General features: G+C 36.7%; 1 protein-coding gene across 3 annotated transcripts in view; it reads left to right on the forward strand.

Annotated features, from left to right (window-relative positions):
• LOC131684436 (LIM domain transcription factor LMO4) overlaps positions 1 to 25,068 on the forward strand; it is a 1,051,444-nt gene that overhangs the window by 102,438 nt on the left and 923,938 nt on the right. The window lies entirely within an intron of this gene.

Consider the following 25,068-nt stretch of genomic DNA (forward strand, 5'->3'; position numbering starts at 1 on the left):
AGGTAGTGTGAACCAGCACAACTACTGCTTTTATTAATGATGGGTTAAACTATAGCTCACGTCTTCACAGTAAAATATCTAGGGGTCTGGTTCGACTCGAAACGTACTTGGGGATGCCACATTAGGTATCTAAAATAAAAATACCAACAAAGGATCAACTTTCTACGTACAATAACCGGAATATGATGGGGTGCCCTCCCAGGAGACCTAATTATATCAAACAACGATACTGTCGGTAATTGAATACGGATGTTTCTGTTTTCGCTCCGCTGCGAACATACATTTCATCAAACTCGAAAGAATTCAGTATCGTTGTTTGCGTACTGCCTTAGGGCGCATGCAGTCGACCCATACGATGAGTCTCGAAGTTCTGTCGGGCGTTCTCCCGCTGAAAAATCGATTTTGGGAACTATCTTATATCGATTGCTTATTCGATGCGATATCTTGAACCCGGAGGTGATCGAAAATTTCGAAAGGCTTGTCGAGCTCAATTCTCAGACCCGTTTTATGTCCCTGTAGTTTGACTACATGGCGCAGAATATTAGTCCTTCTTTTTACCATCCCAACCGTGTGCATTTCATAAATACTTTTGAATCTACTGTTTTCTTCGACACATTCCTGAAAGACGAGATTTGTGGAATTCCGGACCACATACGCCCGCAAGTGGTTCCAAACATTTTCATAATAAATTCCTAGAAGTCGACTGTTCTAAGATGTTTTATACTGATCAAATCTCGAAGGGTCCACTTGCTTCGGTATTTTCAATCAAAAGTTCACCGCCTCCTACAAACTCAGTGACCCTGCTTCAGTGTACGCCGTAGAACTAGCTGCTGCTCAGTATAGCCTTGGGGTCATTGGCACATTACCCGCAGATCATTACTTCATCGTTTCGGATAGCCTGAGTTCCTCCGACGCTATTCGCTCGATGAAACATGGAAAGCATTCCTCGTATTTTTTGGGGAAAATGTGGGAGCTACTGAGTGTCTTATTTGACAAATCTTTCCAGATTACCTTGGTGTGGGTCCTTTCTCATTGCTCCATTCCGGGCAATGAGAGGGCGGAATCCTTAGCTAAGCTGGATGCCCTAGAAGGTGACGTTTATGAAAGACCAATTTGCTTCAGCGAATTTTTCAGTATTACTCATCAGAGAACCTTCGAAAGTTGGCAAACTTCGTGGAGCAGTGGGGAGCTAGGAAGGTAGTCAATAGTTCCCAAGGAATCGACGAAACCTTGTTTCAAGGGGATGGATGTGGGTCGTGACTTCATTCGTGTGATGTCCCGATTCATGGCAAACCATTACACGCTGAATGCACATCTCCGGTGTATTGGGCTCGTAGATAGTGGCATCTGCGCTTGTGGCGACGGTTATCACGACATCGAGCACATTGTCTGGGCGTGCACCGAGTACAGTTCCGCCAGGTCTTGGCTAATGGATATCCTGCGGGCCCGAGGAACACCAACCAACGTCCCGGTTCGAGATGTACTGGCAAGCCACGATCTCCTCTATATGTCCCTTATATACACCTTCGTAAAAACCATCAATATACAAATTTAACTGCCCCTTCTTATTTTTCTAATCATTCTCAGAAGCACCCTTTTTCACCTGTACCATACACCCACGATGGTTTGATGCGACTCCAAGGCGACACAAAATATCTCTGTCGAATGAGCCAGCACGCACAACTCGAAATCTTGCCGATCCACATCTGAGCCGTACTACGAAATCGTCTGGAGAAACCTCTGTCGTCTTGAGGAGGACCACCCAGCGTCCCAGTATATGATTTTTTCTGATGAAGGTCACCCGAGTCTGTAATCTATGCCGTTGATCTCGTGATGCCTGAAACTGAAAGTTAATAATTTTCTTCCCTTGCCATCTCTGTCCACCCTCCCTCCCCTGATTCTTATACCCAGAAGTAACACCCCTACCCCCTCCAAATATCTTCCTGAAGCATTTAGCTCTTCCTGTCTCTTATAGTTTCAACTATTTTATTATACAATCTCGTTGAAAATGCCCAACTTTACTACCACATAAAATAATTCTAATTAATCTTCCCGAATCTTTAACAAATTCAATCACGCCCTCTAGTTGTTCCTACTTTCAAGATAGTCATAAAAATTGTCCCCCTTAGTTAAACATTATTTTCTCCAATAATCTCACTGCTAAAAATGTCAAACCATATTGCCACAAAAACTAAATGACTAAATGACCCCTAATCTTACGAAAACTATATTACCCCCTTGTGTAGATGTATAAGATAGCTATAAAATCTCTTTAGTTTTATTTAAAAAAATCAATATGTAATCCCCTAGTTTTAAGTAATTTAAAATGTAAAACAAAACAAAATTGGCACCTTTAAGCTAACGCAAACGTGCGTTATCAAATAAACGAATTGAATAAAAAAAATATATTCTGCCATGACAGATATATCGAAAGTTCGCCCAAATAAACTCAGAATTGTGATATTCCGTCCAAAGAAAGCGAATGACGGTAATGGTGATCAATATGGAGGATTGCCACATCTACATGTCCGCTTACAATGTGGAAATCGACGGTGGGGTCACCGATTCATGTTTGTCATGCCTGGATCTAATTAAATCACAAAGCTGGCAATTTTATGGACCCATTGCTCCAGTAAGTGAAGGTTTTGAAAGGCAATCGCACCTTGAAAATCGTACATTGTGCGATTTTTGATTGCGATGCATTTAATGACATCTCCTCTCATAAGGATCGTCAAACAAACAGCTCTCGGTCTTAGAAATTTGAGATCAAACAAAATGTTTTCAACGCTTCCGCTCAAACCCAAAGATATCTTGTGCAATTTCAATCACTGATTTCTGATCGTGCTGGACTGGATGGTCTAAGTTGAGCACCAGCAACTTTGTGATATTGCGGAACCCCTCCCGACGCCGAGGAGACTTCAATTCTCATGGTACAACATGAAGTTTTCGTTTCTATGATAATTGGTATAGCTTACTCAACGATCTTTGCTGCAGTTTGAAGGAGTTGACCTACGTTACTGCCCATGATTACATATATGTCACAGTAGCATTCCTCGGAAATTGAGTTAGCTAGCGATAAAGTGTATAAAAGTTTTCGCTATTTTTTAAATTTGATGTCTTGAGAACAACACCATTTATTGTGAATAAATCCGAATGGAACTGATCGACTGGCATCTTCGGTGGAGTCTCAGTTTCTTTGATGCTTACATTGATTTTCTTTTTCAGATTGACTTTCGAACAATAATTTTGTGTTTATCTACTTATTATTCAATTTTACGTGTATCTGAAAGTGCCTTTTATATTTCTTTATCTCTATTCCGAAGTAATGACTGATTTTTTTTAAAGATATTATGTTTAACCACAGTTCTCTTATGCTAGTTTTCATTTTATATGTTAGGAAAGTTTCGAATTTCGATGATTTCTGGGCCGAACATGGCCTCTGAGAATGCTATTTTTTACCATTCCGATAGCTTTGAAACTCTGTTGGAGTATTAAAGTTTGATCATGCTTGTCAAACTACTGTTGGACAAAATAAAAAAAACGCGAAAGTTTTACTAGTCGTTTGTGTTCTAGTTCAAAAACTTGTCCAGGCCCTTATTGTGTTCACATCAGAAACTCTGGGAACAAAAACAAATCTGCACGCCTAACTGGTCCAGCCAGCCTTTGAGCCGGATGGTAAAACGGAACGTATGGACTGATATTTGAATCGTCATTCTAAAACGGGTATAGTAAGGTCAACTTACCGTCTTACGAACTAGCTGGCGATGCCAACAATTTGTATTCACTAAAACATAAAATATCTAACAAAATTGAGCTGCTTTCATAAAAATTATACACAAAATTCGTTGATACGCATATATGGGTGAAGGCCAAATTATGGCAGATCACCCTAGTCGTTTGTTGCGCGCTGGTTGATTCAAGAACCAAAACAAAAAGCACCCACCAATCGACCGAGCAGCGGTCACCGATTGTTTCTGTGATGCTGAGGAAATTTCATAAGTTAACTCCTCGGTTCCGGGAACATGTGAAACGTCCGGTAGTTTTTTGACAATGTTCAACTAAACAGATAAAGAGAAAAAACAACGACGCTCGCCAAAAATCTTTGTTTAGATCACAAATACGTGCGGAAAGTTTATTTACTTTTCACTCAAAATCACAAAATTGGACGCTAACGATTGAATCGAACGGTGCTTCGCGATAGTGGCCAGTTTCCGACAGTCCAATAGGGAAAATGAACAAAATAAAATTCTAGTTCAGTCCATTTCGGACAGATGACCATTTGTAGAATGTTTGGCATGTTAGGTTTTCGCTATGGTGAGTAAAAAAACGGCACCTCCACCGGATGAAAATCAAACCATGTATAAAAGTGAGCATGCATACTCCCGAGGTATGTTTCATTTGCTGTTTACCAGAGGCTCTAATCTGATGTGACAAATTTCCGATCGTCAGCCTCCGGAAACCAACAAGACGACAACACCTGCCGGATCCGCTTTCGGTCAATTTTTCAATTTTGCAGACATTCGGTTCCAATTTCCGTCACACTCTTGTTTCCGGTAGCAGATGCAAAGCGGACTTCATCAATCCGTTGACCATTGCCTGACAGAGGGGGTAAAAAAGCTTCGGAATAACGCTAGCTAGCTTGGAGTACGCAAACCCACACCCACCCTCCTCCGACTCGGAATCGGTCGCAACGCAGAGCATTATACAAATTTGCTTAAAGTTTTTCCTCGATTTCCAGCGTGCTCTCAAGTCCGGTCGATGTTGGGCGCAAGAGAGAAAGCGGACTGTTTGCGTCTGGTTTAGATGCGTCCACACTCACAAATTTGTCAGTAAATATGAGGTGGTACGCCTTTTTTGCACAGCTTCGCTCGTTTTCCAACTACCGTGCGATGTGACGATCGAAGTGGAAGTGGAAGCGTTTTCCACGCTTTTATCTCAAGTCTGGTCCAGCTTACCGTACAAGTGAGATGATGGTTAGGGAGGGCTAGTTCAAACAGAACATGAAACTTCCACCATCAACGTCAGCAGAAGGTGTGACGTGAATGCATGAGTAAACTTGAAATGTTTGTCAATATGTGGACGAGTCAGCACCAGTGAGGGAGTTCGGAGGTACTGCGTAGAATTGGGAACTGTTTTCGCAACTTCACCGAAGTCGATGTCCAGATGGTGCCGTACGATGCTGCCTGCTTTGCCTATAGTTCTTTTGATGTGAGTTTGATTTACTTTGGAGATTTTATGCTGACATGTTTTAAAACTGCTGCTGCAAAGTTGTTCTGGATGGAGGGTGGTAGGTTTTGTGATAGAGCTGAATGGTTGTCGCAGTTGATGCAGATGCCGTAAAACAGCAGTTAAACTGTTGTTAGAAACTACGTGGAATAAATCTACCTAGTGGTGCAATTGTGTCTTTATCTTTTAACCAAACAATGATTTCATATTTTATATTGTTCGATATAATATCTTGCAATAAGATTGAACTTTTTACCTACCATATGCTTAATGTGCTGTTTTTAATTTCATACTACTACGTTTGTTGTCGTTTTGCTTTGTTAGATTTGTTCTTCCTAAATAAAAATGATTTAGTATACAGATCAAATTACACATACGTTAATAAAACAAATGCTATAACATTTTTTTCCTAGGGTAATCATTTGTATATTTTTTCTATATCATGAGATCCTATAGAAAAATAACGGAACTGGCCTAATTGATTTTAAATCATGTTGTTGTCTCATAATACGGTGCTGCAAAATTAAAAAAAAAGATTGTAATTTTCAAGTGATCTGTTAAAGATTATAAGTCTGATCAAATACAGAACAAAACCTCGTTTGATAAAATTAATATACCTTCAAAATCTTGATTTACAGCAAAACAAAACTATTTTTTAGGTCTTTCGGCAATGATAAATTTTCTACACGGTCATTTTTAACTGATTTTCAAGGTTTTGATGATGATGGTCCCACCTTATACACCCACAAATGAGTGCGCTGAATGGTTTATCTAAAAGATAATTAATATTTTGATTCATAACAAAACCAGTTAACAAAAAAACGGACTGCTTCAATTTGCAGACCAGAGCCGTCTTAAGACTACTCGGGGCCCCTGAGCACAACTGAGCTAAGGGGCCCCTATAATTGAACAGATATAAACTGCTGCAGGGTAGGATGATCTTAAAATGATCCCCAGCATCAGGGACCCTTCTATGCCATCTTGAGTTTTATTTTTTAAATTTAAGCCAAATCATGTGAAATATTAAAAATACTGTAGGAATTAAAATATATGGAGATTTTTTTTAGATTTCCATCACTATAGGCGGCATTGTAAATGTCCAGGTACCGTCGAAAAACAGAAGATGATTTTGATAGATCTTAAAAAGATATTATCATTTCTGACCAAAAGTGACAATGGGCCTCACACACTATATGCGGTTGTGGGAGTTCAAACTTACGTGAGCTGCGTACAGTGTAATGGACTTACCAGTTGCGCTATTCCCCCTCCATATGATACAATCTGACCTTCACAGTTGTAAGACGTTGTTTGAGGCTGAAAAGTGCCTCCGTCAATAATGAGGAATGATGGAGTAAGACGGTGTCGATGTTTTATTCAATAATAGTCCCTACACTATGACAATATACGAAACATGTTTAGCAACATGCCAATTAAATTCAACTTGTTAGTAAATTACGACTACGTGATTTTCAAAAGTTATATTGATTCGTACAATATTGTTCTCAATTTCTTTCTTTTCCGCCCTCGGCATGATACTGTACTTTGATGTTGTTCGGGGGCTTTTCCACCAAAGCAGTATGACAGTGATTATATCACAGAAACTTGGGATACGATTATTTTCTTTTTAGTTAAGCTACATTGTTGTGATCAATTTTAGTACTTAACTTGGCGACCTTTATTATCCACTGCCATGATCAAATAATATACAATGTGAGTTTAGGGCCCAATTCTCTCTGCTGGAGGCACCCTTCTTTTGTTGCTATATATAAAATTAACACTAACACTCACTGACACAAATTGCTTATTGTCTCATATACACTCACAATCTCTCATTCCAAACGTACAAACGCGACCTTCGCGATAACACAAACCTGGCCACAAATGCGAACGCCCGCGATCTCGCCAACATTCAAACACTCCGGTAATAAGGTGAGCGTTTGAACCTAAAAATTTACTAACGCGGTCTCAAGCATCAACCCACAGCTCGCGCAATCATGAATCGGTCACGTCCGGAAGTCTCTGCCCTTGATCCTAGCAGCCCAAACTCATGCTTTCAGTTGGACCAATAGAAATAAAAACTAGACAAGACATCCACGTGCAATCATTTAAGGATGCGCGAACATGGGAATGGTCACATGCTTATAAAAAATAATGTGACCACGCGAAATTACATATACACTAGCACACGCGACAAAAACGTCAATATATAGTTGCTTAAGTCCTTCGCGATCATCCACACACAACAGCACGCACGATCTCGCATTTATAAATTCACAAACGCGGTCTCAAGAGTGAACCTCCAAAAGCCCGTGTTCGCGCGATCATGAATCAGTTTCGTCCGGAAATCCATATTCCAGACCCTAGTAGCATAAGTCCAATGCCTTCAGGTGGACCAATCACATAGGTGATGCTCATATCCAGTAAACTACACGATCCATGGCGATAATAATTGAATTTATAAACACAAAGTCACATACACGCGGTAAACAAACATACATATGCTTAAGCCTTTCGCGATCATCCACGCAACCTACACCCGCGCTCTCGCAAACATGATAACATCCCGGTGATCATATGAACGTCTCAGCACTTATAAACATTCAAACGCTATCTCAAGCGTGGCGACATGACCGGGAACTCTAGTGATATGGAGTAACTCACTCCCTGTCAGAATGTGATCCGTACACCGAAAACTAAATATCAGAATGACGGTCCACGTGGCACACCTACGTTCGCGATCGCGCAAACTTTATAACACTCCGGTAACAATGTGAACGTTTTAGTACTTACGGTCAAACGCGAACCCACAAACGGGTCTCAAACGCGAACCCGCAAACGTGCGCGATCATGAATCGGTCACGTCCGGAAACCTTTACTCTCCATTCTAGCAACTTAGGTCCATACATTCAGTTATAGCCATCAAAAAATAAAGCTCATATCCACTAGACCAGACGTTCCATGGCGACATGACTGGGAACTCTAGTGATATGGAAGAACCTACTTTGTTCTAGAATCTGAACTGTACACGAAAAATTAAGTATTAGATTCACGGTCTGCTCGCGATCATTCTAGAATGCGAATACAAACGGTTTTAATATAGAATTTATACACGTGAAGTTACATACACGTTAACACACGCGACATACAAACGAACACGCGATCGAACACGTTAAGGTTTAAGTTACCTTTTTTAAGCATGTGTTAGAATTAAACGCTTAGTAGTGTGCGTAGGAAAATTTGTGTTCAGCTTTGCCAACGGATTATCCATTTAAACCTTTTTAAAACTCTAAAAGAAGAATATCAGTCGATTTATTAGATCATCACGATTCAATTCATGCAAAATACCTGCTGGAAAAACCATCGGCTTAGCTAAATGGTGCTTTTGAAAAAGTGGCTGTGGTTTTTTCATTGCGCAGTTGTGTTGCGTACCCCAGCTCGGTGTGGTAGTGTGATAAAAAATCACAGCCACTTTTTCAAAAGCACCATCCAGCTAAGCCGATGGTTTTTCCAGCAGGTATTTTGCATGAATTGAATCGTGATGATCTAATAAATCGACTGATATTCTTCTTTTAGAGTTTTGAAAAGGTTTAAATGGATAATCTGGTGGCAAAGCTGAACACAATTTTTCTTACGCATACTACCAAGCCTTGAGGTAACTTGAGCCTTAACGTATAAATACTCGAGTGCTTCGCGATGATACATGCGATCGTCCGCACATACCTGAATCGTACAATAAATATCACATTCAGAATCACTGTCCGCTACGATTGGCCTAAAGCAGTGTTTTAGTGGGCGCCATTGCCTGTCTCGTCTGTAGTTGTAGTGTGTTTTTCTGACGGGGAGCCCTTCCGAGCTCCAGTTGGACAACCCTCGAAAAAAAACTTTCAATCATAATTCAACTATATTTACAGCAGGCAATATTGAATTTTGCATCCATTGAAATCAATCGATATTATGTCGATTCTAAGTGCCGATTCGAGGTTTTAGATATTCGCATTTTTCGCTGTAGGAATAGAACGAAATAGTGAAATAGGTGAGAAGTGACGACCCTAGTGGCAGGGCAGAGTCCGGTCGAGTTACACCCCTTTATTGAAAGTTTCCTACCATTAACCCAAGGCAAGGGATATTCCTATCCGAGAACATCTTTGATTGATCAGGAATTGAACCCGATATCTAGTTAGTTATCAGAAGGAGTCATCAAGCCCCATACTCAACGAGCTAACTCTGTTATTATCACTATCGCAGCAATAACCGAGATTAACTCTATTGTCGAGCAAAGTCAACACAACTCCATCATCAAATCAGACCCTGATCACAACAAAAGTCTAAAAGCTTAGATTCAACCGGATAAGCTCTTGGTGCTGGTCGCCATGTTCGATTTCAAGTTAGTCTCTATCTGCTTGTCGTGCGCGTGACTCAGGCTTTGGTAGACATCTCAATACTTTAATACACAAGTAACAAAAATCCATCATCATCATAGCGAATATAATAACTTAGTGTGACTAAATGCAAATATTAGAAGTGAAAAAATGCAATCTTCGTGGTATTACATAGTTATTCAAATAACTCCAAAATTTAAAAACCAAAAAAATCTGTCTACAAAGCAGATTTTACGTGTGAATCACTTCCTCTTTCAATTCGATCACACAAATATCGAGGCAGCATTCCATTAATAATTTTAAAAATGAACACCATTATTAAGTTATAAATTCTTTGCTTCACAGAGAGCCATTGTAAGGCATCTAGCATGAAACTAAAAGAAGTGTATCTGTTACATGTTAAAATTAATCGCATGATTCTATTTTGCAATCGCTGTAACCTCAATATTTGTGTTTGATTGGCAAGAAACAAAATAGACGGGCAGAAGTCAATATGTGGTCAAGGCTTCTGTCTGTCACGTTACATTTTTATGCATATTTCATAGGATAAGTCAGCAAAAACGTTAAAACCAGATTCTATCACAACTGCACATTATTAAAGCCACTAAACCGCATTTTTTTACAGAAAGTTATTTTCTATCATGAACCGTTTTCACGTTATTGTCATTTTGGTACGTCTGTCACGTTACACAATTTTCGCAGTGAGTTTGGAGGTTGTCCGACTACATTGAAAAAGTCTGTTCCGTTGGACCCCAAATTTGCATGAACACAGTTTTAGGTTGAAGCTTGGCAAACAAGGAAGCGTTCGAAATATAGTTTTCCTGGGGAAAAACTTTGTTTTCGATTTTATGGAGTATTCTCAATGATCTGTCACGTTACAACCAGAATCTGTCACGTAACAGTTCTGAATTTTTATTGAAGCAAGAATATCGAGACAGCCGTGCACAAATCATCCTTGATATGGGAACTGAGTATTAACGGGAAATTTCATGTTTATTTTGAAAAACATATTGGTTTTGATGAACAAACGTGAATAACTTATGAAAAGGTCGTAATTTCACGGAGTAACATATTATGTCGAAAGAAAATCTAAAATAACATAAAAACATCTGCATTTTGAAGGACAATTTTTCATGGGCATTTTGAATTGAAAAACAATTTTTAAATACATTCTTTAACTAAATTATTTAAAGAAAAAAAAATTAAATAAGAATTAAAAATAAAAAGATTTTTTGAAATATGAGAAAAATTTATACCTTTGAAATACCTTTTATTTTTATTTTCTCCACGACCCAATTATATTTTAAACTTTTTTTTATTTGCAATTAAATTTTAAACGTATTATGTTTTTGCGTTTGGTATTAGTGAGTAATTTATTAAAAGGGCGTATTTTCACCACTAGATATTCTTGTTGAAAAAAAATCAATACATTTCGGAAAATTTTTCTTAAGAGCATTTTGCTTCTAAATAATATTTAGTATTGATATTGTATAAGAAAATTATATTTATGGCTGGTAAATACTAAGAAGTTTAGAAGCATACTTGAAGTAGAAATGCTTTCTTACTAATAACTTCCTAATAATGCAATTACAGTTTCTTCAGTTTTTAGGCTTTCGTTAACAAAAAAAAAAAAAAAAAATCATTGCTTTTTTGTAATTGTATTTTTTCACATTTTTTGATTTTTTGACAATGTATTTAAATTTTTGAACTTTTTCTGTAGTTTTTTTGTTTTTTTTTAGAAATTTCACCAAAAAATATTCCAAAGAAGAAGTAATTCACTAGAACTACTACCAATCGACTCAGCTCGACGATTTGGGACAATGTCTGTCTGTCTGTGTGTGTGTGTGCGTGTGTGTAACGGACAAATTCTCATTCGTGTTTCTCAGCAATGGCTGAACCGATCTTATCCAAACCAATTTTAAATGAAAGAACTAAAAAACAGTATGAACGCTATTAATTTGTTTTTGATTCTGATGTTTAGTTTCCAAGATATGAATGTTTGAATGCGTAAAAATTGCGTTTTTTGCAGTTTTTTGAATTATCTGCCGAAATTCACAATATAGATTAACAATTTATATGTTTTTCGACAGCTTTAACGAATACCTTTCGAAAACGCTATAGATTATTGAAATCGAACTATTATCAAAAGAGATATTTAAAATTTAATTGCGGACGAAAGATTTTTATCATTTCCCATTGCCAGAAATATGATCAAAAACATGTAATCTATTATTATCGCCAAAACGGCTTATTTTAGGTCAATAGTATCTTCGGAGAATTTAATGAAGGCAAAATGCCCTTTCTTTTGGTATTGTGCTTTTGCTGATTAATCCCCCTATGAGTGAGATATTTTCACAAATTTTCATGGAAGTGATTATATCGAAATGATGTCTTCAGCAAATTTGTAGCACTTACTTTTGCGAATAACTTTACCGAAGACTTCAAATATCTTTTTCGAATACTTTAAAAGTTATGGCTTGTTGTTTTTTGATTACTCTTTGTCGCCTATTTATTGTTCAATATAGTAATAATCCATTGAAATAAGCCAAACATTATTTCAATAAAACGAATTTTGTATTTCATTTTTCTATCTACAACCGCTAGAAATAATCACCGAACACTTCCAGGTTGTCTGGAAGGAGCTTGATAACTTATCAGTGCAAAAATGTTCATTTGTACGAACCTTCTGACAATTTTTCTAACTTATGACCATCGGATCGATCTGAAAAATATTGGAAAATGAAAAGCGAAATAAATAACTACAGGCAACGGCGTAGCCAAGAGAAAGTTTTGGGGTTTACCACCATACAACACCCCCCCCCACCACACCCAACAAAAAAAAATTGGATTGAAGTTAAAAATTTATTGATGCTGACTGATTTAATTCAATATTACAATAACAATTATCTGATCCGTAGATTGATAACCTGTTGTTGTAAACATCATGAGGACTTTTGATAAATTGTCGGAATGGGGTCCTGATATGTAACTGATCTATTGGTTTTGATTTCACAGTTGTCTAACTGCATCAATATCAAATTCCTGCCTGAAAACATTCCAATAGAAAATTCCAGAGTTCTGTAATCAATCATAATCCTCAGATTTATTTTCAAATTGAGCTCGTTTTTGTAGAAATGTACTGTAATAAGGGTCTTTATTTAATAGGAAGCGAAGTTAAAATTGATTTAATGCCTATGAAACATAGAACTGCTCACAAAAAAAATGCATAACTTTCAACATTTGCTAAAAATGTTTTTGCCTTTCTCATTCACTCTAAAATTCGTCAATCTAATCCCGACCCGGAGGGCCGAGTGTCATATGCCAATCGACTGAGTTCGTCGAGATCGGAAAATGTCTGTGTGTGTATGTGTGCATGTGGAAAAAATGTGACCTCTGTTTCTCAGAGATGGCTGGATCGATTTGCACAAAGTTAGTCTCAAATGAAAGGTACAACCTTCCCATCGGCTGCAATTGAATTTTTTATTGATTGGACTTCCGGTTCCGGAGTTACGAGTTGAAGAGTGCAATCACACAGCAAATTCCCATATAAACTGAAATGAAAAATTTTCAAAATCAAATTTGTATTTTTGATGCCAAATGCTTTTAAAATGCATGAAACATTGAGATGTTTGGCAAAAATGGACTATTTTGGACTTTGGTACATTTTTGCCATTCTCAAATAGAAAGGTTATGCAATCACTCTAAAAATCGTCAATCATACCGGCCCGGAGGGAGTATGCAGTGAGGGGTTGCTACTTTAAATTAAAACTTGTTTAAAATTTCTTAACAAGTTGAAAATTTTCGGCAGGACCCGGACCTCCCGGATCTTCCCCATGATCCGCCGCTGGTTTCAAGCGATGTTTCAATATCACATAGTATCTCAAAATCGTGGCTGTCGATCCATTGTATGTATGTGCAAATCGTACTGAACATGTAATATTCATTTCCACCATTGTATTGAACATAACCAGCCATGGAATCGTAGTCTGAACAAATGAGAAAAGCACAATTGCACCACTAGGTGGATTAAAACAGGTTTATATTTTGGGAATGCGTCGAGTTGAGACGAAAACGTTATATGATTAATAACGAGGATAACACTTTCCGAGTGTACAGAGAAATTTATGAAAAATGACGATTTCCATTCGACTCTAGCAGGTTCTGATCAATATTAATGAGCATTTGATTTTTGTTGTATGACCAATTATATGCATAGGTCAAATGTTTAAAAACAGTAATTTAAGGTCAAGATAACATCATTTTGAAACCGCCAATTTCGGAGGTTTAGTATCTTAGATGAGTTTTACAAACGTTAAACAGCGCATCATTTGATAAAATAATTTTGATGGTATATCGTCCAAGAAGTATTTATGGTGAATTTTCTCAGGTTAATATTCATGACTACAATAAAGTCTCAATAAATTCGCTAAAGACACGAACCTTGTAACTATTTACTGGAAAATAATTCTGCATAATTTTAAAACTTCAAAAATTATGGTTTCGGAATTATGCCGTTTGGACAGTATGATCGATTTTCACCAAACCCCCACCAAACCGAATTTCTGGCTACGCCGCTGACTTCAAGTAAGTAGAAACAAAGTCGTTCTACACTCGTTCACAAGAATCTTCTTCGAATGCTGAATATCTATTATAATACATTGAAACCCCGATTTTATTAGCCAAATATGAACATATGTTTGATAGGCTCTAGCAGACGAACAAGACTGAATTCGAGTAAATCCTTTCTTGAACATGTTTTCCTTATCGTGAAGATGGAAATATGCAAAAATAAAAAGTTCATCATAATCAGAAATAATTATCAGACTACATCAAGAGACGGGAAGAATATTTTAACAGCTTCAGTTTATTATAAAGAAAAAAAAATGCTCGATTTAGTCAATGTCCCCATTTTGTCAGCCTAAAATACACCAGGAGATTGATAAAAATGGGTCTTTATTGTATGTATTATTCACTGTGTTTCACATTAATAGATACATTTCATTTTTGGGGATTTTTTTATTGCACCGAACTATAACAATTTTTAGGTAGCTTTCAAGGGGTTATTTTATAGACTTCTTCCAAAATTTGGCGAACCTATTCCAATTCGTATACCAATTAATTTGTATACTTAAGGGTTTATATGTTGCAGATAGAGAAAATACTGAAATTTTCAGCTTTTTTCCTACACAATATTACGGAAGCTTATTAAAACATTTTTCCTAATAAGTTTGTTAAAATTATAAACTATTTGAATTTTTTTAATAGTTTAATTTTTTATTTAACCGTGATTTTTTAATAAATAGTGACCATCGCTCCACAACGTGGTCTATTTTTCATGGCTTGCGGTGAGCACGATCTCTCGAATTGCTGAACTGAAAATTATGGAATAGAAATTAATTTTTAGTGTTCTTTACAGATTTAACTCGCCGCGCAGATAGCTCTGAATTAGACCCGCTGGTGCCTTACGACGATTTCGCTAGAGTTTCGGAGCATTGTGCATCCAGTGCATTAACGCAAGTGACGGAAGGCTATCGAAAAGTTTCGTGAAAATGAAAATTCCAGTAATGATAATGATTTCCCCAAACGGTTTGTTTTCGAGAGGTTTTTATTTGTTCTTTGGCATTAGGATTAGCGATAATAATTCAAATCAAGGATACTACTGGGAAGTCACCTTTAGAAAAAGTCAATGTCGAAGTAAAATTTGGAACTATGCACGCATGCACTTCAGAGATAGCGTGATATCAGGAGCTGCGATTTCATTTCAACGCTTTTTTGTGAAAAGGGCGATACTCACAAATGTAAACATAAGGCTTTTTCATACATGCAAATGATTAATAAATAACCCCTTCAGGAGAATTTAGTTTTCCCACCACAATTTAGATATTTTATTAACAGAGCATTAACAATAATTCGATGGTATGTCTATTTTATGGGCATTTTTTCGCTTTCCTATTGATTTGGTTTGAGATTTCTAGCACTGATGTTGTCCTATGCTGATTTGAGCGATTCTCTGAGTCCTGCCACTATCCCATGTAGTATGTGTTATCAAAAACATCGCGAAGCATCAAGTTCTAAATGTTCTCAAACGATATAATATCCTAAGAGAGTGATAAGAGTTATAAGAAATGTCTCATCACACTGTTAGGTGGATTAAAAGCGTTTTTTTATTGTTCACTCCTATTTTATGTGTAATTTAAGGTTTTTAATTCATTCAAGGTAATTAATAAGAGAATATTTTTTTAATCTGAATTAAACGATTTTGTGCTATTATCGTTTTTCCGCAATCGCCTCGGCTCGAGATAACGCGGCCGAGCGCATCCACTTTCCAACAGTTATTTATTTGTCACAATCACGAGGTATTATCAGATTACTTTTAATTTTTTTAGCATTTTCATGAAATATGTGTTTCAAATTGCTTAATGAAATTCAGTTAATTCTTCAAAAGGGCTAAAGAGATTTTGTAAACAAACTTATTTCGCTCTTTATTCCACTGCCGAGTTGAATTGCATGAAAAATACACATGAATCAGCATCTCAACCCTTGATAGAATCAATTTCAAATGTTTTCTGGGTTGAAATTATAACAAATTAAGAGAAATCAGCAAAACAAAAGTTTGTTTACAAATCTTACTAGCCCTATTCAATCGTTGATATGGAATTAGAACTTTTCCAATACATTCAAGAAAAGTGAGAGGTCTGAAAATTGTTTTTTTCATCATCGGTCAAGTTTTTTTGACCGGCAATGTATATTAGTCGCAACTCACCGTTCGTGCACGTGAAATAGTTCTCAACATCATAAAATAATGTTCTTGTATTCGTGAACTAGTTCATGATTCACGGCTGATAATTCCTGCTTGTGAAATAGTTCACAAAATCGGAAAATACTATTCATGTATGCGTGAAATGATTTATTACCCCTAAAGAATTAGTCAAGATTGACTATTTGTGCTCATGAAATAGTTCACAAAATTATGAAGTATTCTTCATATATTTGGGAACTGGTTCATGATTTCTAGTATATTAGTCATTACTCAACATTCGTGCCTCTGAAATAGTTCACAAAATCATGAAATCTTATTCATGGAAACGTGAGATGGTTCATGATTCCTACATTAATAGTCACATCTGACTATGTGTGTTCATGAAATAGTTCACAAAATCTTAAAATATTATTTGTGGATACGGGATCTGGTTCTTAGAACATCATCCACGATTGATCTTGAGTGCTTGTTAAATTTAGAAGATATCCCCAATCGTTTTCTATTTCATGCAACTCTCAAGACGGTAATGAAATTTTCACGTGAGCTATGTCACAAAATTTGAGTATTTCCATGAAATATCTTATAGTTATAACCAGCTTCTAGCGACTAATAATAGATGCGAGCAGCAGTTATAAGAAGTCTATTATATTCTTGAACATCGTTATTTATTTGATAAGGTGATGCCCGGATAGAAATCGAAAACTGTGCTGAGCACCAAAAGTACATTACAGAACAACAAATTGTGCTCGTGATATAGTTCAAAAAGCCAAATGCCGCAAATCAGTCACACTTTTAAGATTCAGTTCGTAGTATTACGATATTCCGAATAAAAAATTCGATAGTAATTAAACATGAACATGAATCGCATAACTCCACGTGTCAAATTCAAAATTGAGCTCAAGAATAAAATATCACGATAGCGTGCATATAGGTAACGAAAATCGTGACAAAGATCCTGAAATCATGAACATAAATCACACTAATCTTGACTAAAATATCAAAAAACGTGTCTAAAATCTTGAAATCACGAACATAAATCACACTACCTTGCCAGAAAAATCCAGTGCGAAACTTGTGAATAAAACATCATAAATTAAGGAAATCGTGACTAAAATACTAAATGTATGAATTAAACTCACGGTAACGTGACGAGCAATTTCGATAATCACGCAAAACTCCTTAAATCATGAACATCGTTTAAATGTCGTTTCTTTTAGTTGATATACTTTATACAAACCAGTGTATCTCCAAATAAGAATCAAGAATCATAATAAAAACTAAACATGTCCAGGGAACAACCACAGCAACCCAACCAAATATCGGAATGTAACGTCTTGTATATCTTTGGTGCGAACAGGTTTCTTGGAAAAACGAATAGTTTCATGAATACGATGTTTAGTATCCATAATTTCTGGAACTTGGTCACGATTTTCGTAAATCATTCCGTTAATAAAGTCGGGATTTTTTATTCATGAATTTATGAACTGTATTTTTCGCGTAGTTTTGCTGTAGAGTTCCAAAACTTTCAAAATATCTGGAACGATATGACTGATAATGATCACATGTAAATTGTTTGGTCGATTTAATTCGTTCAAATTATTTAATTATTAGTGTAGATACTGGAACTGTTAGTGATGTCTTGGCAGGGCGACACTGTTATTTATACCCTTGCTATGGAATTGAAGGTTTTCTTATTCTTCTTGTTTCTGCCAATTTCTATACCCTATCTCCCCTGTCGCTGCTATTGTTAGAATCAAACTCTCATGCGAAGAACTTTCTCATGCAAGCTTCTCTTACAAAACGCAAATTTGTATGTTAACCACCCCCTCCCTCTAGATAATTCAGTTAAAAATAATCTTTACAAATTAAAAAACGCATAGTTTTATATTTGTTTCCATTAGTTTATAAATGTAGCATAAGATGATATTAGACTGAATAAAAAACTAACTCATACAACAATATTACAATAAATGATCGTAGAGGTGGTTAAAGCGCCAGGAGACATGCTGTGGGCTTGAGTGATTCGTAGTTATGCTGCCTAAGCTCGACCCCCATCAGCAGAAGACAAAAGTTAAGCCCGTAAGATATTAAGCCTGTTCTAATGACCCTGTCACTTCTAGTTTTCCGATCTGTATACTTCACTCCCTTGCTCTCCCTTGAGTACTATGGCTCTAAATTTTCATTACTTTCCCTACCAAGTAATCTCTAGCTAATTGAATGTTGATGAAATGTGACTACATAAGTGGAAATTAAAAAGGACAAAATATAATATTCACATGTACGCGTTTATCATCCAGCAATTATAACCTTCGACTTTACACAGCAGAACAACCGAAGCATTCACAATATCCACAACTAGATATTTGACCAATCGTCCTTAATGAAGCTACCCAATTTACCAATTTCATAAGCCGCTCCAACAGCAACCTAACCAGATTCATTCATTAATCGTCCAGCAACAGACGCACCATTTGGATGAAGGTTCCTTCCTGCTGGAATCCACTTCTGTTAGCTAAAAACCACATAGATGCTGCTAGCATCCACGCATCGATTGCAGTACGTACCACGTGCAAGGCCTTCCTCATGTTCCATACGGCATATCTCTCGGAAAGCGGGCCAGAATGATTGAGGCTTCCTAATTGTGTAGCACACCCAGCGCACGGTACCCACTCCTAATAAGCTCACATTCGAATGCCCGGCCGGTGCGGTGCGGTGGAAAGATGTATCTTCATCATACTTTCAAGAGATTCAATCCCAATATGTGTCTAAACAATAATGTACTGATTGATTGATTATAACAATTTCAGATTTTCTGAAGTTTTGGAATTGAATTTCAATTAAATTTTGCGTTGATGTTCGAGTACCGTGCCGATGCCATCGGTGCACGGTTATGCTGAAGCGTATTCTGGGGGGGGGGGGGGGTGTTAATGGCCTATGGGTGTATTGCATAATATAATGCAAGTTTGGTTTGTACAATTTTTGAAGTCTTGGATGATATTTTGAATTCAAAGTTAATTGACTTGAACAAATCAAAAAAAAACAATAAAATATTTTGCCAACTCTAAACGTAATGAACATTCGAGGGAATTTTCACTACTGTTACCCTCCCAAATGTACTAACTACACCCCTGTGCACTAGTCTCACTGAGACAAGTAGATATAGAGTTACCATTGGTTAGGAAAATGGAACATGCAGCTGGTGGCGCTCAACTACAATTCGAAAATAGTCCAAGCTCGAGCCATATTGTCAGGGGTAACTCCGTGGAGTAGTCCGCAAAATATGTGACTAAGGAGACTTCCAACACTGTTGAATCTCTTCCATCAGAACCTACCCAACGGTACCCCTGGAAAAGTGTTTACAGTGAGGAGAAGTTATGGATAGATTGTTGCAGGCAGAGGTTGGTTAAGTTCGATTGCCTACTACTGAAAGGCTCCTGCATAGAACTGATGGATGCTGAAGTAGGCACCGGTAAACAGAATTCAATTGGATCTACTCCAGAGGCACATGTACCGGTACCTGCGGTGGCTGTCATTCCCGGTACCCTATACGCATTGCGTTCACAGCGCTCACTGTAAAATGTAATTAAACAATGTTATAAGGAACACTTATTAATTAGTGTGTTTATTGGATTATTTTCTGACATACTCTGCATCGGACTTCGCAATAAATGGACGAAGGAAGATTTCCAGATGATGCAGCTTCCCAGTGAGGATGATGATGAGGGTCTGCTGCTGGAGATTTAGTGGCCAAATGCCGATTCTGAATCTTGCTCTGCACACATCCATCGTATGACGTATGGTACTCTGACCCTTGCGAACTATCATCCCTCGGTCGAGCGGAAGCGAAAATTAATTGAATATGGAATCTATGATTGATTGGTGGTTAAACGAGGACATGTAACGCTGTTATGGAAATGCAAAGTTGCCTCTTACTGTGGTGTGTCCTTTCGGATGGGCTACCACGCAAGACGATGCTGGATTTATTTGCAGCTGTACACTGTTGTTGACTTTGGCAATGGCAAATGTTATCGAATTAGCAGCCCAATCTGTCAGGAGTACTCTCTTTGTGATTGTGGAATATATTACGAGCGAGGACTTAAGTTAACTATTACATTCGACGACAACTGCGTCAAGGCGGTTTTTTTCTGAGCGATCGTAACATTCCAAATAATCTGATATGTAAAAGAATATTTTGTCTTTTAACTTTCCGTTAGTCCTGTTAGAGTAGTATTATGACGCCAGCGGGTCGTCTAAATGTAATTCAAGGTACTATTTCCGGAGAGTTGATGTAAAACTCTGCACAAATAGAGATAGTGAACAACACATGTTTCAACCAGCAGAACGTTACAATACGAACCTGTCTTTTTTAACTATTTTAATGATTGGATCCTCAGAATTAAGGTTTATGGGAGATTTTTCCAAAAAACTGTTTTCGAATTCAAATATGAGATTTGAAATACAGTATGGTCGCAAAATCTAATACAGTTATTCCAACATATTACTGATTTAAATGAAGGTCTACTTTTCCCCTTTCAAACGATATGGTTATTCAATGTACTAATTTCGGCAATATTTTCCGATATATGATCCGAAAATATATTTACGTAACCAGATATCGGAGTTTGATGCTGTTTTTGGAAAGTCACAATTTGTTCAGGAACCGAGGCAATCTATATTGTTCGGAATACTGAGGTTACCTCATCCGAAAAAGTTTTTTTTGAGAAGGTTTTGCGATGTACTGAACTTTATGATTTTCCAAATAAATTGGCATTAGAAGAAGACATTTTGAGGGTTTCTGAAGTCATTAAACATTCTCCATGGTATTCCGGAGACCTGTTTCCTCCGGCCAAAGGGAAATTTTTCTATCCGTTCTAAAACTTGTCTGCTTTAGAAAGTAACCCATTGGGTATTTTCTCTTGAAAATTTGGGTAGAAGTAGTTTAGAGTGCATTGTTTACACTGTATTTCTATCGCTGTCAGTTTTTCGAAAATTGGAAAAAAATGGCATCACCCGAAACGCAACATCGCGAATTGATTTTGCGCAACAACTCTCTCATCGAGACATCGGAAAATAACTCTGAAACGTGCAGTCAACGGTGAGTCGTGTGCTTAAATGTTACTTCCAAACTCTGAGCATCGAATGAAAGCAGGAATACGGAAAGAATGGATGTTCTATTGGTGAAATCGTTTAAGCGGAACCTCAATGCTTCGGTCAAAGATGTGGCCAACAGTGCTGCCAAAATTCAAAAGTTACCTATTTCTGCTTGTAATTATCGAAACCAACATTCAGATTCATCACTCCCTCGTTCATTAACTTTTCAACTAACTGGAATTTCATGCATAATCGAATGCTTGAGTGCAGAGGAAATATGAATTCCTTCACCAACCGAAGCATTCATTTGTTATTATGTGGACAGTTTGAAGGCAGAAGTTGGCATCTTCTACATTTTAGAGCATAAGTGAACTGCGTAACCTATATCTGGTGCACTTTTGCTCAATAATCTCTCTCAGAGCTAGCATAGAAACAAAATTCAGTTTGCTTCTGAAACCGAACATATCCGAATCAGAATGTGGAAGACCGAATGACGAGGGAAACGAAGCAAACATTTCATTGATCGCGGCGGGAATGAACGTTTCTCTTTAAAGTTCATGCAGGGATGTCAATTTATTTGAGCTCTGGTGGCCAAATGTTGTGTCTGTGCAAGTCTTTCGTTCAGAGAGCCAAGGACCGGGAGGGGCTGCATACGTATAAAGTGCAGAAGGCATCAAATCGTTGCGAACGGCAAAATACTTATTAATTGGACACATTTTGGAAGCGATCTGAATGATTTTTTAACCTAATTTCTGGACAAAAATCATAACCCAAGCATTTAAGTGCGACATAAGAACTTAACTTTCTTTCGAAATTTGTTTGGAAAATGAAGTTTGCTTATTGCACTTCTGGGGGCATTTATCACTGATCCATTTACAGGGTGTTTGGTTTATGGTTATAAATCCCTCAAGGGTGATAAAGGATCATATTTGGACATAATTGTTCTACGTATATTATCAAATCTCAACCGTTACAATACTGCGAACTCCAAAAGTAGATTTGAAAATTGGTAAAAATCCCACTAAACATATCCCTTATATCTTTCAGTTAATGTATTTATATATCTTCTTGTGGTGAAGTAGTCAAAATCAGGTGTTTTTGATGAAGTTTTTGTTGCTTTTCTCAAAATCATGAATTACACGGCGCTACAGTGATTTTGTTTTATTTAAAGTTTAGAGAGGAAAATAAATTACGCATCTTACGACTTATTTATCAGCAAAATCGGTTGAAAACTTGCAATTTACAAATTAGAAGCTTGCTCGCATGAACTCTTAAGGGGTTCGTGCGGCATTGTCGCGCACTATAGGACTCTATAGTCATATCATCTGTTACTTTTTCCAATTTTAATTTAAAGTTTCACACACATACTTTTGAATGTATATGCAATCGAGAAAAAAATCTATTTCTTGGCAATTTTATGAGGCTGTCCCCTTAAATGTTCATGCGAGCAAGTTTCTAATTTGAAGGAAAAATTATATCTGCCGATTTTAAACTGATTTAAATGAACAATAGGGTGTTGGATGTGGAATTGGATGTTCTCTCTGAATTTCTTTTAAAATTAAGAATCTTTTTAATAAGAATGTTGAGAAATTTTCATATTTTTCATGAAAAAATCGCAAAATAATCGTTACTTGTATTTTATTGTCCCAAAACCACATAGTATTTTTAACAAATGAACATAACAGGTCATTTTTTCTTCTTTCTAGTCTACTAAAAAAATGAAAATCAGTTTGCAAAATGACCGCATAGAAATTGTATTGGAGTCGAAACTTCTGAAAAATAGTTTTTTTGCTTTAAATCAACATTTTAAGGGTACAGTAGGATTCCGTTTTTGGCAACAATTTTATTTTTTTCAGTTGTCAAAACCAGAACTGTGCCAAAAATGGAACCTTATTTTTAAAGTTTGAATTTTCAATTTACGATTTCAAAAATGTTTCAAGGATTTTCAATCATATGTGAAATGGAATGAGATGAAAGAAAAAATAAGAAAATTCTTTTTTTTTTACATTTTAACGACATTCAATTAGCTGGAGATTACTGGGTAGGGAAAGTTATGAAAATTAGAGCCATAGTACTCAAGTGAGAGTAAGGATGTGAAGTAAACAAATTGGAAAACTAGAAGTGGCAGGGTCATTAGAACATGCTTAATATCGCACGGGCTTAATTTTTGTCTTCTGCTAATGAGGGTCGAGCTTAGGCAGCATAACTACGAATCACCCGAGTTCACTAGCATGTGTCCTGGTATAGACAGGCAAGTCCATCTTTACCGTGACAACCGACTTCTACTTCTTTTTCTAGTTACTTCTAGTTTTCCGATCTGTTTACTTCACATCCTTGCTCTCACTTGAGTACTATGGCTCGAATTTTCATAATTTTCTCTACCCAGTAATCGCTAGCTAATTGAATGTCGTTAAAATGTAAAAAAGAAAATGTGACTAACATAGTCGAAATAAAAAAGTAAAAAAACAATTTAAATTTTATTCATGTTTTTATCAAATTCAGACGTCGTACAGTGGAGCAGAGTGCTACTTTCGACGCTCAAAACCTCTAGCGCCCTTGGTATATATTTTTTATCGTAAGTCAAACCCAAGTATTTAACTTGATCTGACCACGTTAAATTGAAACCATTAAATTTAATAATATGGTTATTATTTGGTTTAAGAGAAGAAGCTCTTGGCTTATGCGGAAACACAATCAATTGTGTTTTTGTCGCATTAGTGGAAATTTTCCATTTTTCAGGCAATCATTGAAAATATTCAAGCTTCGTTGCAGTCGACTGCAGATAATATGAAGACTCCTACCAGTGGCTGAGATGCTAGTATCATCACAGAAAAGTGACTTTTTACAGCCTATAGGTAGATTTCGAAGATCAGAGGTAAAAATATTGTATAGGATTGGTGCGACGCTTGATCCTTGAGGGACGCCTGCTTTAACGGGTAGCTTATTAGATTTACAATTCTGTTGAAAAACCTGTAGGGTTCGGTTGGTAAGATAATTTTTAATTATCCTTATTATGTAAATTGGAAAATTGAAATCCCACATTTTTGCAATTAATCCTTTGTGCCAAACACTGTCGAAAGCTTTTTCGATGTCTACAAAAGTAACTCCAGTGGAATAGCCCTCTGAGATACTTGCCTTTATCATGTTAGTTACTCTCACAAGTTGAAGAGTAGTTGAATGTCCAATACGAAATCCAAACTGCTCAGGAAGAAAAATAGAATTCTCATTGATACATCATTCTAGTTAGGATGATTTTTTCAAATAATTTACTAATAGAAGAGAGTAAACTAATTGGTCGATAGCTAGATGCTTCTTCTGGGTTTTTATCTGGCTTTAAAATAGGAATAAACTTGGCATTTTTCCATCTTTCAGGGAAGTATGCTAATTGAAAACATTTGTTGAATATTTGAACAAGTATCTCATGGTGATTTCGGGAAGGTTTTTAAGAAGAATGTTAAAAATTCCATCATAACCTGGAGCTTTCATATTTTTTAACTTTTTCATGATGGATTTGATCTCGCCATAGTTTGTTTCAACAATATCGTCTAGAGACAATACTTGATTTGAAACGTTTTCATATTTTTGTATGACTTCGGATTCAATAGGATTCAT

The sequence above is a fragment of the Topomyia yanbarensis genome, chromosome 2 (assembly GCF_030247195.1).
Source record: "Topomyia yanbarensis strain Yona2022 chromosome 2, ASM3024719v1, whole genome shotgun sequence".
NCBI lineage: Eukaryota > Metazoa > Arthropoda > Insecta > Diptera > Culicidae > Topomyia > Topomyia yanbarensis.